This window comes from Caloenas nicobarica, chromosome 5, assembly GCF_036013445.1.
Source record: "Caloenas nicobarica isolate bCalNic1 chromosome 5, bCalNic1.hap1, whole genome shotgun sequence".
Taxonomy (NCBI): domain Eukaryota; kingdom Metazoa; phylum Chordata; class Aves; order Columbiformes; family Columbidae; genus Caloenas; species Caloenas nicobarica.
Genome location: NC_088249.1, coordinates 9019891 through 9036182, shown reverse-complemented (window position 1 = coordinate 9036182; position 16292 = coordinate 9019891). Strand labels below are relative to the sequence as shown.

Genomic DNA, 16292 nt, shown 5'->3' with positions numbered 1-16292 from the left:
CTTGCAGAGAGGGAGAAAGGCTAAAACAAAACCAGCAGCAGCAAAACACAATTGCTATTTCCTAAATAAAAAAAATAGCTCTTTCAAAATCAGGTTTATATTCTCAGAGAAAGATTCCAGGGGACACATCCATTTTTCCTTCTATGTAGATTTGTAAAACAAATTATGTACCCACCTTAGTATTGCATAAGATACCAATTAGAAACATTTATTTTGAGTAAAAGAAAAACTGATGAGCCACGCTGGTTAACTGCCATCCCTGAGAGATGCAGTCTTCTTCCATTCCTCTCCTTTTCCACTAAAAACAGAGGAGTGTTTCACGAGTAAACAGTAAAACCTCAGGACTCGTTTTCCAACTTGAAGTCTCGAGAGATGCTCGGCACTGCATTCTTACCCAGTAACTATCCTCCAAATGTCCTGTAATCACACTCAGTGGTCTCAGCTCGGCTCTCACCGGCTTGCAGCAGCCCTTTGGAAAACATTTTATCACGATTCCTACGTCAGCTATTCCCCTTTCCCCCACCCATGATTTTCCCTGTCAGGTTTTCTCTCCAGATGGCGAAGCCGAGCGGCTCTGCCTGAAACTAAAACCGAGTCTGGCCCCTAACGCCTGTAGGAGACGGTACTCCTGACCCACGAAGGGAAAGAAACTTTTCCACTAAACTCTCCTCACTTGACTGATAATATGTAGGCTTAGCTCCACCATTTCACTGCAGAGCTGACATTTTTTGCGAAAGGTAAAGCCATCCCTCCCGTCTTTTCAGAAAGATGCAGAAAGTGAAGCGCTTGAATTGCAGAGACCAGGGCTCAGGGTCCCTAGAGGAGGGCGCAGCTGCTTTGAGTCTCTGACCTGGGTAGCCTGTCCACAGCTTTTGTGACCCCCCCACTCACCTCCCAGCCCCGGGCCGTGGATAGAGAGGGACCCCACGCCGGGCGCGGGGTGCACAGCTGGGGCAACGAGCAGCTTTTGCAGCGCTGGCCCCCAGGATGCCCACCCGTGACTAAAGGAAGGGGAATCCCCTCCGGTGGGGGGGGCAGGACCTCCCTGCGGCGGGGGGGGAACCAGCATGCAGCCTCCGGGCAGGGCCCTTCCTCCGCGGAGGCTCCGCCCGGACCTCTGCTAGGGCGAGCCTGGGGAAGGTGCCCGGGGCCGCTGCTGGGGCGGGATGCGGCACAGCGGGACCCCTTTACCGGGCGGGGAGAAACTTCCCCGGAGGGGCCGGTCCGGACCCCGCGCCCCGCCCGCGCTCCGCCCCGGAACCGGGCGCGGCTCCCGCGGGCGGGCAGACCCGGCGGCTGCGGGCGCCGGCGGAGGGTCGCTGCCGGCGGAGGGTCGCTGCCCGCCGTGCCGTGCCGTGCCGTTCCGCCCCCCGCCCGCAGGAGGCCGCCGCGGTAAGGCCGAGCCCCACCGGGGGCGATCGCGGGGTCGTCGCGGTCGGGAGAAGTTGGGCTGAATCCTGCCTCCGTACCGGGGTTGCAGCCTGGCTGGGCATCCTCCCGCGGCTCTGCCCCGCTCCCCGCCGGTGAGATGGGGTTGGTGTCAGGGGAGGGAAGATCCCCACCGGAGTCCAGCCCGCCGCTCCGCAGGCTGCTCGGAGATACCGGGCGCTGCAGAGAGGTGCTGGCTGAGCGGCAGGGGGGTGGCAGGTGCCCGAGTGGGGAGGCGCAGGTGGGACCTGGGCTGGACTGCGGGTGTGACAGTACAGCGCATCGCTGGGACGTGGTCCCGACTGCCGGTTTGACAGAACATCGAGTAGGTGGGAGTCGGTCCGGATTGCAGATGCAACAGTGCAATGTATAGGTGAGACGAGGTCCAGATTGCAAGTGCAGCGATGCAACATACAGGTGGGAGTTGGTCTGGGTTGCAGTTGCGAAGATGCCGTGTACGGGCTGGATGTGGTTCTGATCGCAGGTGCAACTATGTAATGTATAGGTGCGACATGGGCTTCGCTGCAGTTGCAGTTGATGTGTAGGTGAAACGTGGTCCAGATTGCAGGTGTGACGGTGTGATGTGCAGGCAGGATGTGGTCCTGCTGTGCCTGGATGTGACAGCCCATCTGCTAGCATGCAGCGTATGACTGCTGTGTCTGCTCCTGGGGCTGGGCCAGTTTCAGGCTTTTATTTTGAAAGATTCTGTTATCCAGTGTTTTTTGGACAAGGTCTCCCAAGTCCTGCCGGGGTTTACTTACATACTTCTCTCGTGCCTCATCCTCCCTTTTGCTCAATAGCACTGCAATGATGAAGTGGCTTCTTGCAACATCAGCACCCAAAGCTGAATTCCAGAGCTTGGGGGTGGGGAAGGAGTGCCCAGATACACAGATCTTAGGAGAAATGCCCTGAAACGGTGTTCATGGTCCTCCCTCCCCATACCAGGTCGGCATTGGGAGCTGTACGTTGTTTTTCTCAGATCCCTAAGACTGGGGAATTTCTCTGAGTAAATGTGCTGCAGGCTGCGAAACACGTCAGGCTCCCTGGTATAGTACGAGGAAACTTCTGGCCCAAGTCAGTTAAAAGAAAAGTTGTAGTCAGCAGAGTTACAGTAAGGTTGCAATTGTCCTGCTGAACTTGCTCAGAATTTGGGCTGTCTGGCCACTAATCTCATTTCTCTTCCATCCACTTAAGCTTGGTTTTCCACTACACAGAGGAGCAGTGGCTGCCAAAATTGTGGGCGGGGGGGGGAGGGAATTGCAGGAACCTACGAGCATATGTGATTTTTTTTGTCCTGTTATAAGTTAATAATCCCATTCTAGGCTGTTGTCCAAGAATTTTGCTTCAAAAATGCAAGCAGTGTACAAGACCCATTGTGTAAAAGATAATCTAAATGTAGGACAGGAAGGGGCCTGGCAGGTCAGCAAATCTAAGCACCGAATGACATTACGCCTTATTGCACACCACTGTAATTCATTTGTTCCTGGACTCCTGGGAAGGGGAAGTTTCAGAACTTTACTGAACTGATATTATAATTCTTTTTTTCTTCAATATACGGCTTTCGCTTCCTTTGTATTTGCAGTATGATTGCTTAGTTGTCCCAGTCTGATGCTTTTCTCTCTTATCAGTATAGAAATAGGAGTTGCATGCTTGTCTTTGCACTGTGCAATGCCAAACAAGCTAGAACTTGCTGTCTGCTTTTGGGAAGCAGGCTCCGGCTTCTGCTGATCCCCAGCAGTCCTGCGCTGGGCTTCTCACCCTCCAGCTTCCCCGTGGATGAGCAGAGCTGCAAGGCTCAAAGGTCTGTCCGGTGCCTCTCGTGTTTTGACACCACACCTGGAAATAAACACCTCACCTGGTAGGTGCTGCTATTAACCTCCTCCTCAGACTCCTCCTGTCCTGTGATGGGGGTGGGAAACTGGGATTTTCACTCTCAGGTGCCCATCCAACTTTTTTTTTTTCTGTTGTCAGAATTATTCCCGCCCTCTTCTTAGTCCCATTTTTATCACATATCCTCATGTTCTGTGCTGGCGCGATATTCTCCCAGCTTTCTCCCAGTCACTCTGTCGTGAAGGAAGATGTCAAGTAGGATGGGGTCTCCCTCACTTTCAGTAGTGACCCGTGCCAAATTCAGACTGGCCCCTTCCACGGGACTGGCTGTCTGATCCTTTCAGATCTATACTCAGTTTATTACAAATTTTCATGTTTTGTGTCTTAACTCCCGGTTTCATGGAGCAAGTTGCTACACTTCAAATGTGTTGGAAGCTGAATTCTACCCCTTTCTCATGTGCCAGATATGCTGGATAGGTTCTCCAGAGCAACTGAGTAGAGAATTGTTCTTATGAAAGCAAACTAAGTTGTATTTTGTCCTTCTCTACGCCCCCACCCCCGCCGCCATTTACTTCCATGTCTTCAGCTATTTTTTTTCTGCAACGATTATTCTGTTGACGAGGGATTTTTAATCCCACCATTGTACCATAACCAGCCATGAGTAGAAGATGGGAGTAATTCAGCAGTGGGTAACAACACAATGCCATAGATTAGACAGCGAACAATATTCATAGAGCTGAAACAGTTGAGGGAACTTCAGACAAACTCAGTGCTCATATCTGAGCTCAGATTGAACTCCCAGTAGGATATGCTTGCTCTTAATATTTGCAATAAGGTCTATCCATAATGATTCAGAGGAAATACCACCCACTGAATCAACAAAGTCAGCTCATAGGATCACACAGTGGCACTGAACAAATCCAGCTCTGCTTGGTGCAAAATACTGCAGCTGGTAGGTGCGGACAAACAGATCACAAGGAGTTATCCCTGTTCTGTTCATTAACATTGTACATGGCTTTTTGTCTAACTAGGTGACAAAATAGCTACATATTTTGCAGAAGCTGGATACAGCCCTGCAGTGTGATAACCCCTGGTATTCAGTGCAGGAGGGAGGCTCAAGAATGCTTACATGCTTCAGACCTAATATATTATAATCCTTTTGGTATTATCCACCAAACTCAGGTTTATTCCAGTGTTTCTCAGCATTGTGTGTGCAGCAGTTCAGTGGTTGTGAGTGTTGTGCTGCCGAGGCTGCCTTCCTCTCCCAGAGGCCAAAAAAAGCACTGAGAACGCCAAGTGCTACAACAGAACAGGTGAAAAATCTGTATTTTAATTATACAGAGGGTTCTTGGGTCCCATGCTGTCAACTGAGATGGTAAGACCAAATTGGGAGAAGGAAAGAAGTTACATCAAATTTCAAGCCTTGGGTTTCTCCTTCTAATGGAGGGTGGCATTGTGCTTGTAGGTCTGGTCTGGGATTGTCACGGCATTCCAGTTGTTCCAGTTCTGCAGGCATGCTGTACGAACTGGAGCGAAGCGCAAGACGGGAATGCTTCAAAAAAGGGGTTGCTATGTTTGCGTGACTTTTCAGTGGTACTCGGGATCCTCATCAAGGGCAAGTATCGTCTGGTTCCTTTTTCCTAGGGAAAAAATAACTAGTGAGCAACAGCCAAGCCTTATGATTGCTACCAGATGTCATCAGTGGTAGACGAGGAGACAATTTTATGGAACTGAATGTAGAAACAAATAGGAAGAGGGTGCGTGGGGCTCATGAGCCCCTGAGTCATAGCCTGGCATCTACAAAAGTGGCTGCAGTTAAAAGTAAGTGGTTGTACAATTTGGCAGGTGAACGTTTGTTGCCATTTTGTCAACCTAGCCTTTCACATCTGCGGAAAGCATCAGGAGAGGGTCTAACAGCATGATGGTTTTTCTATTTGATATAACGAACAGTTATTGTTCACAGATTCAGCTGTTTCTGCTAATTTGATACCTTAGCTGACATTTCAAAAGTGCTGGGAATGCTGAAGCCACAGATCAATGAAAATCTTAAGCAAGCAGTAATGTTTGCAAAAAGCTCTGTAGGATTTGACAGTGTACATCAAGGTGCTCTGGGAAATGTACTGAACTGATAAAGGAGGCTGGGCAAAGGCAGAATGAGGACTGAGAGCCAGCAGGTGAAGTCCTTGTCCCAGCACTGGTGTCATTCAGCCAATTCCAAAATGTTTAAATACCCTAAAAGTAACAGCTTACTTCACAAGAGACATCGTTCCGGCACTATGTCCAATTAAAAAAAAAAAAAAAAAAAGGAAGAGCTGCCAAATGTTGTAGTTGGGAGGGCGTAGTGTTCAACTCGGCATGGTTATCGTAGGTGTCACCAGATGAGTGCTATTTTGCATTGACTTCCCATTTGTTTTTCTTACCGTGGCCATTATTTTGCCTCAGCTGAGGTGCGTATGGCATTAATTTGGGGGAATGTCTGAGGGCAGAGGAAGAATTTGCTCTTTGTTGTGCTACTCCATTAAAGTCTATTGTGCAGGTGTCCTTGGTCAATCCTTGGTGCTAAGTCCAAAACCTTGGACTTCCCCAAAAAGGACATGAGAGAAACTCTAGTTGATAGGTTGTGTAGCTGCTCACAGAGTATCCACAGGTTCACTAACACTGATTTCTTCCCGAATCCAACATGCAAAGCCTTCTGTTGCCTCTGCCTATCCCGAGCTGATGGTTAATGCTGATGCAGGACACATCTAATGGCAGTAGGCAACCTTGGGACCGTGTTGGTCTCCACTTTTCCAGCTGGGAGGGCTGAGTCACATTTTAACGAGCGAGGACAGCAGAGGAATTCGGAGATCACTCCAGGAAAGTGTGGGAAAACAGGCACTCTGCAGCCATAAACCCTCTAAATTTAGTTGTAGTTCAAAATGGAAAATGTTGGTGATTTTGCCCTTGCGGAGGTCAGGTGAATTTGGAGAGCCGTGGGTCTGCTCCGTTCCCGTCTGCTCTGCAGCGAGTCCCTCCACGGGGAGCCGGGGCCACCTGCTCCCCCTTGCCCCCCGGCAGGGCTGGTGCTGGGGGGGGGAACACATGCCAGCCCTGTCCCTGTCCCAGGGGCTGCACAGTGAGCTCCACCATTGCTGGAGACACGGCCCCTCTGCGAAGGGAGGAGAGCAACAGCAGCAGAGCTCCGTTCCTCTCCCCGAGTCGATGAATGAGGATGGCATCATTTCTGTTTGTTTATTTATAACTGTGGCGAGCGGCTCTGTTTGTGTCGGTGTAGCTAAGGAATAACTTTATTACCCTCTGCTCTGTCAGTTGAATTGCATTATTTTTAATAAGGCAGCTATCTCCGTGCTGCTTCTGTTGTGCTGGTTTCCCCTATCTGGGAACTGTCTGCTCCTCGAGCATCCTGCTTTTCTGTTAAGTCATTGAACGGCGTTCACCAAAAGCAGCGAGCTAAGAATTAGCATTATTTTCTGACAGAGGCCCCAGGTGGAAACAGAGGTTCCCATAGTACAAAGTAGCAGCTTTTTGTGAGGGATGCTTTCCTTACCACCACCTGCCACGAAACCAAGCCGTGGCAAAACAGCTCTTTCCACCACCTGGTCCAGATCAAGGTACTTCACGTCAATAAAAGGAAGGTCCTCACTGCCAAAGAGTTTACTCTGAGGAGTGGGTGCAGCCCCTCACGGGCTGGATGCGGGACCCAGGGGCCTGCAGGAGGAGAGGCAAAGCCACACAGCCCTCCCTGTACCACTGGTTTTGTGCTGGCCTGTCTCCTCCAGCCACACCACAGCTCTGCTGCCCAACACCGAGCTCATTCCCAATGGTGCAGGGGGTCCCTCAGGTGCACAAGGTGGCACTGGGGGTTCTAGGGTCCGGCTTTGGGGTTTTTCCCTCTTTGCTGCCCACAGCTGTGGTACCCGGGCAGCTGTCTCCGCCGCGGTGGTTGTGTGAGTAAGCCTCCCGCCCGCCCCAGGAACAGCCACAATCTCCTCCTTTGTGTGTTTCTAGCTCAGAAAAGGCTGATTCATTCTCTGAAGCAGATTAATTACTTCTGCTATTTAAAAAAGAAAAAAAGAAAGCCCGTAGAGTTGGTCAGCTTAACTTTCAGCTGCGCGTACAATGCAGTAAAGCAAATGTGCTCCGAGCCAGAGCAAAAAAAGTTTGCATGGAAAAAGTAAACGCGGGTTGTGGTATTTAGCTGGCAGTTCAGCGGTGGGCTCTGCAGTTTAGGAAGTATTCATGAATGTGTCTTGTTATTGACTTACATGACAAGCGGTGCAAATTTGAGCCTGCCATGAAGGTGAACTGGGGAACAAATATTTTTATTCCCTGATATGTTGTATAACTTATTTCCTTTCTGGTTTACATCATGCTGATGTGGCACCCGGCTCCCTGAGTAGCTTGCATCTGAAGCCTGGCTGAGCTGCTCCATTACTTCCATTTCTTCCTCAGAAAGCTGCTTTCCATCCTGCTTGGCTCTGCTCACTTGTTTATGCACTGATGGGCTTTAGTTCCACATTTCAGAACAAGCTGTCCAATATTCATGAGTTATTTTGTATTTACTGAGTCCTGAGGCTTCTTTTACAAGCCTGGGCATAAATTCTGGGTTTTGTTATTTCCATTACTGGAAATGTACTGAACTTCCACAGCCATTACCAAGCCCTAAATATGGCCTCTATTTATCTAGAAGAAAGGAAGAGGAAAGGACTATCACAAAGCCAAATTGATTTACAAGCGTGTAATTCCCAAACCTCTGTTCTGATAACACTTGTAAGCAAGTGTTGGAGCAAGCCATATGTGTAGAGATGAATCACTTATAAAATGATATCCTAATATTAGTTTTATATTTATTTATCTATCAGATAAATATAGCGATTTTCCTCTTGAAGATCAGTGACAGCCACATGCTCAGCTGGCATAAAGCACTGCAGCTCTTCAGACTATGCAAACCTGAGAATATGACTGAACAACTGATTTTTTTTGCAAATAAAAAAACCCAATATCAACTACTTGTTTCTAAAGTGATTTAAATTACCATGCAGGAAAAACTAAAAGTCGTCAAAGTGTTGGTATAAGATATCCTGCATGTAAGTTAGACCTATGTATAGTAAAATCATTTTGCCCCAGTGTGAAAATTTCCCGTCATAAACCTCCAGCTGGTTGGGCCGTATTAAAATCCCTTCACATTAATTCCAAGACTGAGGTAGGACTGGAAAGATAATATCTAGGAGGACAACTTTAGGTCTTCTAGAAACAGCTGGACCAAGTACTGTAGGAATGTGAAGGGTTAAGCTGGTCAATGTTCTGGGATTACTGTGTTACGAGATAGAGACTTCAATATTTCCACCCAGCAGTAGAGAAAATAGTCTGAAGACTTTGGAGTGGATTAGTTCTGAAATAATGCTAAGCCACTCTTCTGCAAGAACTTATTTGAAACAGCTCGAAAGTTTAACTTCTTGAATTAGCAGCTGAGCATGTTCTCTGGTTACTCTTAGTAACATTCATATTCAGACAAACTCGCAGGAAAGTACCTGGCAGTATCTGGGTCTGTTCTCCTTACCATGTGCAGTATGTACTTTGCCTGTGCCATTAGGAATCCTGGCTATGCTTAGCCTTATCTGAACAAAAATGTTCAGGATGTTTGCTCTGGGGCTGTTCACCAGGTGAGATACCACCATGATTCATCAGCGGTTGAATGGAGAAGCTGATCTCCGTAGGAGGGCGTCACATTTGCAGCCTGTTTGGAGAACAGCTGGGAAAACGCTGCTTCCCTATGTACCATTCCAATGTCTCGGTAGCCTTTTTTCAGCAGGGACGTCCAAAAATGTTCATGTGGATCTGAGTAGCAATTTAGCTTACCAGTGCCTACTGTGGACCTCCTGCATCGTAGTGGCTTTGAGGGAAGAGCTATTCCCTCCCTGAAGCTCTTCATCCTCGTGCAAGTGAGGAGGGTTTGTGCCTATGCCAGAGGAGTATAGGTAAAACCTGCACAGGACCTGCCTGCCTCTCCCTCTGGGGCAAGGCTCAAAAGGTCTTTTTTCTGTAATTATATCTTCTCATTAGTGCAGCACCAGCGAGTGTGCAAGGGAGCAGAGTTCAGCCGCCTCCGCAGCCTTCATCCTGGCAATTCCTAAGCGGACCCCTGCAACCTTAGCATGGGTGTAATATATGTATGCAGGATGAATAAACTGAATAAATATCAGGCTCTTTACTCAGCCTGTGCTTAGGAGCACATACATCCTTTAGAAACCCGTGCATGGATCTATGCCCTTTGCTCTGGGTAGAACTGCTGGTGCAGTTTGGGGTTTTGGCAGAGACTTTTGTCATCACCTCTCCAAAGAAAGCACTGAATTCCCCATGGTTAATGGTTTAATCTCCCCAGCTGGAAGCACCCTCCCTAGAACAGGATGGTTTTTTTGTTGCAGAAGCTTCCTACCAGAAGAGCTGCAAAGTGAATGTTTTGGACGTTTAAAGTAGATCGACCCCATTAAATGCAAACTTCCCGGAAATATGCGTGTACTGGCAGTAGCAGAGTCCTTTATTTTCATTATCTGAAGTACCCATCAGATAAAGACTACTTCAGAAGGCCTTTTTTTTTTGTCCTTATGACTAAAGTGAATGTATCCAGCAGAAAAGCAGTCAGAGAGCTGATCCGCTACAAGAGGGCTGGAGAGGAGTCAGTCTCCAAGGAGGGCAGAGAAATTCAGTAAGCAGCAGAGGCAGCAGGGAGCTTTGCAGCTCCCGTCTTGCTCCCACGACTTCCTGAGGATGCTCAGATGCCTCTGCTCCCCAAGGAGCGACCAAACTGGCTGTGTTCACTGTGCTCTCCCAGTGTCTGGGAAGGTCATCACTGGTCCATTCCAGTTGCTCCCCAGCAGTTATTTTGGCATCTTCTGCCATCCCTGTGGCACAGAGTCAGGCTGCAAAGGCCAGATGCCTTCCCTTCCTTGTGGGCAGGGGGAAGATTGGGTTCTCCCCTTAAATTTGCATGTCTTCACCTGGCCAAACTCCCTTTCAGTGCCCTTGCAGCACTTTCTTAGACGCTGATCCTTCTGGTTGCTTAACACAGACTTCAGTTCTCAGGTGAATGGAGTGTCATTGAATTATCCAGTTTTCTTCCCAGTACCTTTTTTTTTTGCCCTATAAACATGTGGTTGTCTTCACTGGCTGCATAGGAGCTGCACTACCCAACAAGCTGGTCACAGAGATGGGGAGGTGAATATTACACCTGTAATTCTTGAATACCAGCTGTGCTGACGTTTAGTAATTTAGTAGCCGGTGATACTAGGCGTTTTAGGCAGGATCACCTAAAAAAAGCCATCACAGCAGACTTCTGGCTGGCACCTCTCCCTGCCAGCCAGAAATGAACTGGGTGTCTCCTTTCCAAAATCCTTGACACAACTTACAAGAAAAGCCACGGGCTTGGGAGCTGATTTGTCGCATAAAAGTAAAGCAGTGAGAAGACACTGATTGCTGTAATTAAGAATAATCTAATTCCTATGGGCAAATGGTGTGTATTTATTTCTGTTTAATTGGATTCCTGTGTTTTGTTGACTCGCCATGTGGGCAGGGGAGCCACCACACTGCGATCCAGAGGCAGCTGAGCGATGCTGGAGCCGTAGAGGGTCTCAGCCCTTCTTTGCCTAATGTGGGACTAAACTTTCAGTTCTTGATTTATTCTGTCTGATTTTTGATATAATTACTGTTGAGAGGGCTGTAGAATCATCTGCTAGAAAATTGGGGTAAAACAGGGCTGATTTGCTGGGGGAAAACCATTAGCCCTTTCTGAGCAACCTGAAAGCAAAGTTGCTGGGACGGAAGCACAGATGTGAAGAGATGTATCCCTCTCCAAGCACATCTGCACGGGGCTGCCACTGCTTCCTCCAGAGGAGGAGGAGGCCAGGGGTGCTGAGGAAACCCTCGCCCCCCCAAGTGATGCCCAAAACATTTGGTGGCAGACACAGCCCATGTGTGGACTCTTTCTGTTTGTGGCATGGAAAGTAAACACCTTTGCTAGGGCTGAGTTATGGAGAGTCGGGCTGAGGGACCTTGGCTGGGGGCTGAGCATGGTAGGATGCAGAAGGATCCATCCACCCATGCGTTGTTCCTGCTCAGGCTGGAGTCAGAGCATGGCGAGGGTTGCAGGCAGCTGCGTGCAGCAGGCAGGCAGGGCTGACACACCTGGAAGCAGCACGAGTGATGCAGGAGCTGGGATCCAAATACCCCCATTCTTCTGAGCTACTGCCCATTGCTGCTGCTGTTCTTGTACTGTGGGGCCCACAGAGGGACACTGCAGCCCTACGGCTGGTTTTTGTGCTTTTTAGCCCCATTTCTCTGCTTCTGCTTATTTTTTTTATTTGGGAGACAATGCAGCCTTTCTAGGAACACAAGCATTTCTGGCATATCTCATAGGTCCAGGCTTCAGATGAAACCTGATGGGAGCTGAGAGCCCTTTAAATTTCTTCCGTGTTTGCAAGGACAGGAATTTACAACAGCGACAATCCTTTCTTTGCAGGATTTTTTTTTTTCTCTTAACTTTTTATTTTTTCCCTAAAACCTGCTGTGAGCCCCATTCTGCTCCCAAGAACCAGATTAGCGACTAATCTTTTGAGGACCTGAGGATTACACGTCAAGAGTGCACGTAATGTAAAGTGAAATTCATTTGCTGATGTAAAACCTGTCATGAATTAGTGTTTGTCTTGGATTGTGTAAACACGCCCTCAGAAGCTTCCTACAACAGGATGGGGATCTGTGCAAAGTCATTTCCCTGGATGTTGAATTGTTATGGTCAAACTGCCTTAATTAGGAAGCACGTGGGCAAGTTCATCTCTTAAATGCTAGCTAAATTTGGACAAAAAGACAGACAGATCAGTGTGTTTCTAATATTGGTGGAGCTGTGGTCATGTACACAAGGGTTGAGTTTCTGCACTAAGGCAGGAAGACCCTTGCCATGGGCTCCAACTTTTGATCTAGGGGGTTCAATTCAGGGTAGAAGCCTCGTGGAGTAAGAAAAAACCCAGTATTTGAAGTCTAACTGCTACCCTGAGCCAGCCAGGAGGCCTCTGCTCAAATGGGCAATGTTGAAATATTCACAATTTAATAACTGACTTTCAGTTAACACCTCTCGAGAGGCTGAATGGATGCTAGTTTCCACATGAAATCTCAACCAGAAACGTGCAGAGATGTTTCCTGTTAAAAAGAGCTTTTTGAGGTCTTCAGAGCCTGCTCAGCCCATAAAAGCCCGGCTGGCCTGAAGATCAGCTGGACCTTAGGGGTGCCCTGGTGAGAGCAGGATCCCCATCACTGAGCCCGTGCACAGGGGACACTGCCTGAGCCTCCAACCATTTCTGTGCCGTCCCTCTCCTACCTGCCCGTCCCAGGGTGGGCAGGCTTGGGTCAGACATACTCATTATTTAAGCTGTCCTGGCTCTCCCTGCATTTCAAAGACCTCTGAGATGTTGCAGTGTTTAAAGCCCCAGTGCCACAAAACCAAAAATCCCTGTGCGGCTGACGCAAGGTGCAAGGGGCTGTCCCTGCCACCTGCCACCCCCACACTCTCCATCCCACCCACCCCGGGCCATCCTTCTTCCTCTTTTTTTCTTTCCATTTTTTTTTTTCATTTCCTCTGCCAGATCATTTCCCTGCTCTGAGTCACCCCATGCCAGGACTGCTTTCTCATGCTGGCAGATGGATGCGCGGTGCGGTGCAAGGCTCCCTCCTTCCCAGCCCATGGGGAAGTGTCACCCTCCCAGCAGCCAGCATGGAGTGAATGAGAAGGGTGACAAATGACATGCAAATGCCTTCCCTGGAGGCTACAGAAAAGTCACCTCTTTGCACTTTTCCGAAGACTGGTATTTACATACTATTAGACGCTGACATCCTGTTGAACTTTCTTAGAGCGTGTGATTTGCAGACACGCTCGTTTGGGGATTTAGACTTCTATTGACTGAAGGCTGCTTGGCAGAGAAGGAGAAAATGAGCTGGCTGGGGAAATGAAGGCTCATACAGCTGGTTGAGAAGGATCCTTCCATGTGAGAGAGACAAGGGAATAATTTGGCTTCAGCTCCGAGGTAGGAATTCTTCCCTCTGCCCATTTTCTCTGTCCTCTTGGCATCCTGTGGAGGTGTTTAAAAACAAACAAACAAAACAAACAATAAAAGGGTTTTGGCTCTGATGATATCTGTTTATGTGACAGCTTCCCACTGAGTGGGAACAGAGAGGGTCTTAGAAAGTTACCAACCACCGCACTGTCCGTGTTGCTGGGTAACAGTTTCTGCTTCTTGTGTAACCCCCAAATCATAATAATTATAAATTGCCTCCCAAAATGGTGCTGGAATCGCTGGTAGGTAGAGGTGCTGCCTCTGCCCGAGCATGTGGGTGCTGGAGCAGGGAGCAGGGGTCCTCCAGACCCACCTGATGCGCCATCAGTATTTTCGAAGGATCCAAACCTGAGTCCCATTCCTTTCTGGCTGGGTCAGGATGCCTTGCTGGGCTGCCCGTGGGTCTGCTAATGATGGCAGGGAGGGAGCTCCGGTGAGACCAGGACGAAGCGTTTGCAGCCCCATTTGCTGCAGTGCAGCTGGGAGCAGGCACCCTCTGCAAGGGGTGAGTGCTGGCTACTGCCTGGTGTCCCTCCAGCCCCAAATCTGCCATGCCTCTACAGGCCTGTGGTAGCACGCAAGGATGCCGCAGGGCTCATAGCCACCGTGGAAAGCTTTTTACATTGGTTCAGCTGACTTGGCACTCAAACAGATAGGGAAGGCTGGTGCCTTGCTTCTGGCCAGGTCTCTCTGGTGGCAGTGGCCCTTTCCGAAGTGAAGGTCTGACAGCTGCACCAACCTGATTTAAACCTGGCTTACCAGGTTGAGGTAGATGGGTTATTGAGTGTCTCAGACTGTGTTACTGTTGTAGTGAAGAGTGTTTTTAAACTCATTTAAAGCTAAGCTAGTGCAGCCTTTAGGCTTTAGATGCCACTAAAGATCCTAACACACTTGAGCTTGATTTGTATGTAGTACTTGTAGCAGCCTGATGATTTATTTACTTGTTTATTTACTGATGAGGAATAAGGCACTGGTTATTATTTTTACTGGTGTAGTTAATCATGGTGTTACTCCACTGCTACCAATGCATATTGAATGGACACATTTACCACTTGTGCAAGATATCACTCAATATCAAAGCTTATATTTGCCCAGGAGGGAGAAGCTGTGCTGGCACACAGCATCCTAATAGTGGTGAATGGACCTGAATCAGGACAACACCTTTTCCCTTTCGTTGCAAAAGAATAAGTTATACTGGCATAACGCATATACATATGTACCAATATGGCCATGGTCCTTTTTGTCAGTTCACTGAAGTTCTTTTTTGGGGGTTCGCTGCCAGAAGAAGCCATCGCACAACTCCTGCCCGCTGGCCACAGTGGGCTGCATGTCTGTACTCCCTCATTTGCTAAGGACTAGATGCTCCCCGTAATGATGTGGTACCTCTGAGGACACAGCCCACTCGGGCTGCTTTGTGAAAGCTCCCCTTTGCGTCACACGTGGGCTGTTCCAAAGCAAAGTGTAAGTGTGCTGGAGACTTAGTTAACTTCTTCAGTAATGCAGAATAAGGTTGGGTGCTTATTCCAAGACCTTTTAATTTTTTAATCATAAATCACTCCTTCTGGTGTCTGATACAGCTGAGGATCAAGAATAACTATATCTGAAGGCAGCTGAGGCTACTGGCTATGGCAGAATGAGGATGGAGCAGCAGCTGGTTTGTGCACTGAGGCAGGGTCTGTTGGGCAAACTGTGCCTTTTGTTTGTGCACCTCTATTTCCCACTATACCCTCACTGTCAGGTCCCCTGGAACACTGAGTACGCTGCCCGTTCCTACCAACGCACGTGGGCCCACACCAAGGGGTCAGGTTGGTTTCTAAAAAAGAGATTTGTAGCCCCCCCACAGTTCTTTTGGTGAGTGGGAGGATGATTTCACTATCCTGTATGTACATGAGCTGTTCAGACGCTGCACAGGAAAACACAATACTACAAATGAAAGCAAGAGGAGGGGAGGAACAAACCCATCACACTTCTTGAAGTGGTTTTGGAAAGCACAAAGCCAGGATGTTGTTTCTTTTTAGTGACTGAGTAGTCTGACATGTTGCAAAATACAAAGGCTCGGCGTATTCCCAGCAGCGGAGTGAAAACTGGAACTACCCAGAAGCAAAAGCTGTCGTTAGCCGTCAGCCAGGCAGAACGGGCTCTGGAGTGCCAGGAACGGGCACGGAAGGGAGGAGAGGGTGAGCAGCCAAAAAGAGGTGTTCTTAGGGGCCAGCAGTGTGCCCCAGCAGCCTTATGGAGGGAAGCAGAGGGCTGCGAGGGCCATCAGGATCCTTCGAAGGACAGCAAGGAGCTGCTGTTCCCCTCACACCTCTCCATCCTGCAGCATGGGCAGCGGGTCTGCTCCCAAAAAATCAGGATGGTTTTGACCTTTAATTTTTTTCCCTTTTGTTTTCACTTAGTTATACTTAGCTGCCCTGAGAAATCTCTTTTTACTTGTCCTCCCAGGTCCTTGCCGTGATCCATGTCATCCTGGAGGCATGTAATAACTTAGACTGAAATCTGTGCTGTGCAGCTCTGTTCTTCACAGCTTCACAGGATGGAGAAAGTATTGATGTGCCCTGATTTATCTCCCACAGATGTCATCTCCCTAGGAGTTGATTTGAAGGACAGAGGGGCACAGAAAACTGAATCAAAAACAAAGGAGGGGGAAATTTTATAAACTGGGTTGGATGGCTGCAGGGAACATCACAGCTTTGCAAACCCAATGATGCAAAAAGTTAGCACCATGAACCACAATGTTGCTGTGGCCAGGTGCGAGAGGACAAGACTTTATGATGCCTTTATATTTCTCAAGGGAATCTCTTCAAATTAAGAGTATTTTTACACTGATACTTCTTTCATTGCCATTCCCCATCAGAGCTAACCAGCCTCTGAGGGTGAGAAGCAAGATGAGGAGAAGGTTGCATTGACCATAATGAATGTTACGGACTGTGG

At 48.6% G+C, this 16292-nt stretch overlaps 1 protein-coding gene across 7 annotated transcripts in view; it reads left to right on the top strand.

Moving 5' to 3' along the window:
- Positions 1-1287: 1287 nt before the first annotated feature.
- Positions 1288-16292, top strand: part of INF2 (inverted formin 2) — a 43353-nt gene continuing 28348 nt past the window's right edge. For 5 of the 7 annotated variants that reach the window (XR_010606274.1, XM_065635734.1, XM_065635733.1 and 2 more), the window contains exon 1: positions 1309-1392. The gene's annotated coding sequence lies outside the window, so the exon portion shown is untranslated. The other 2 variants (XM_065635735.1, XM_065635732.1) reach the window with 2 other exon arrangements.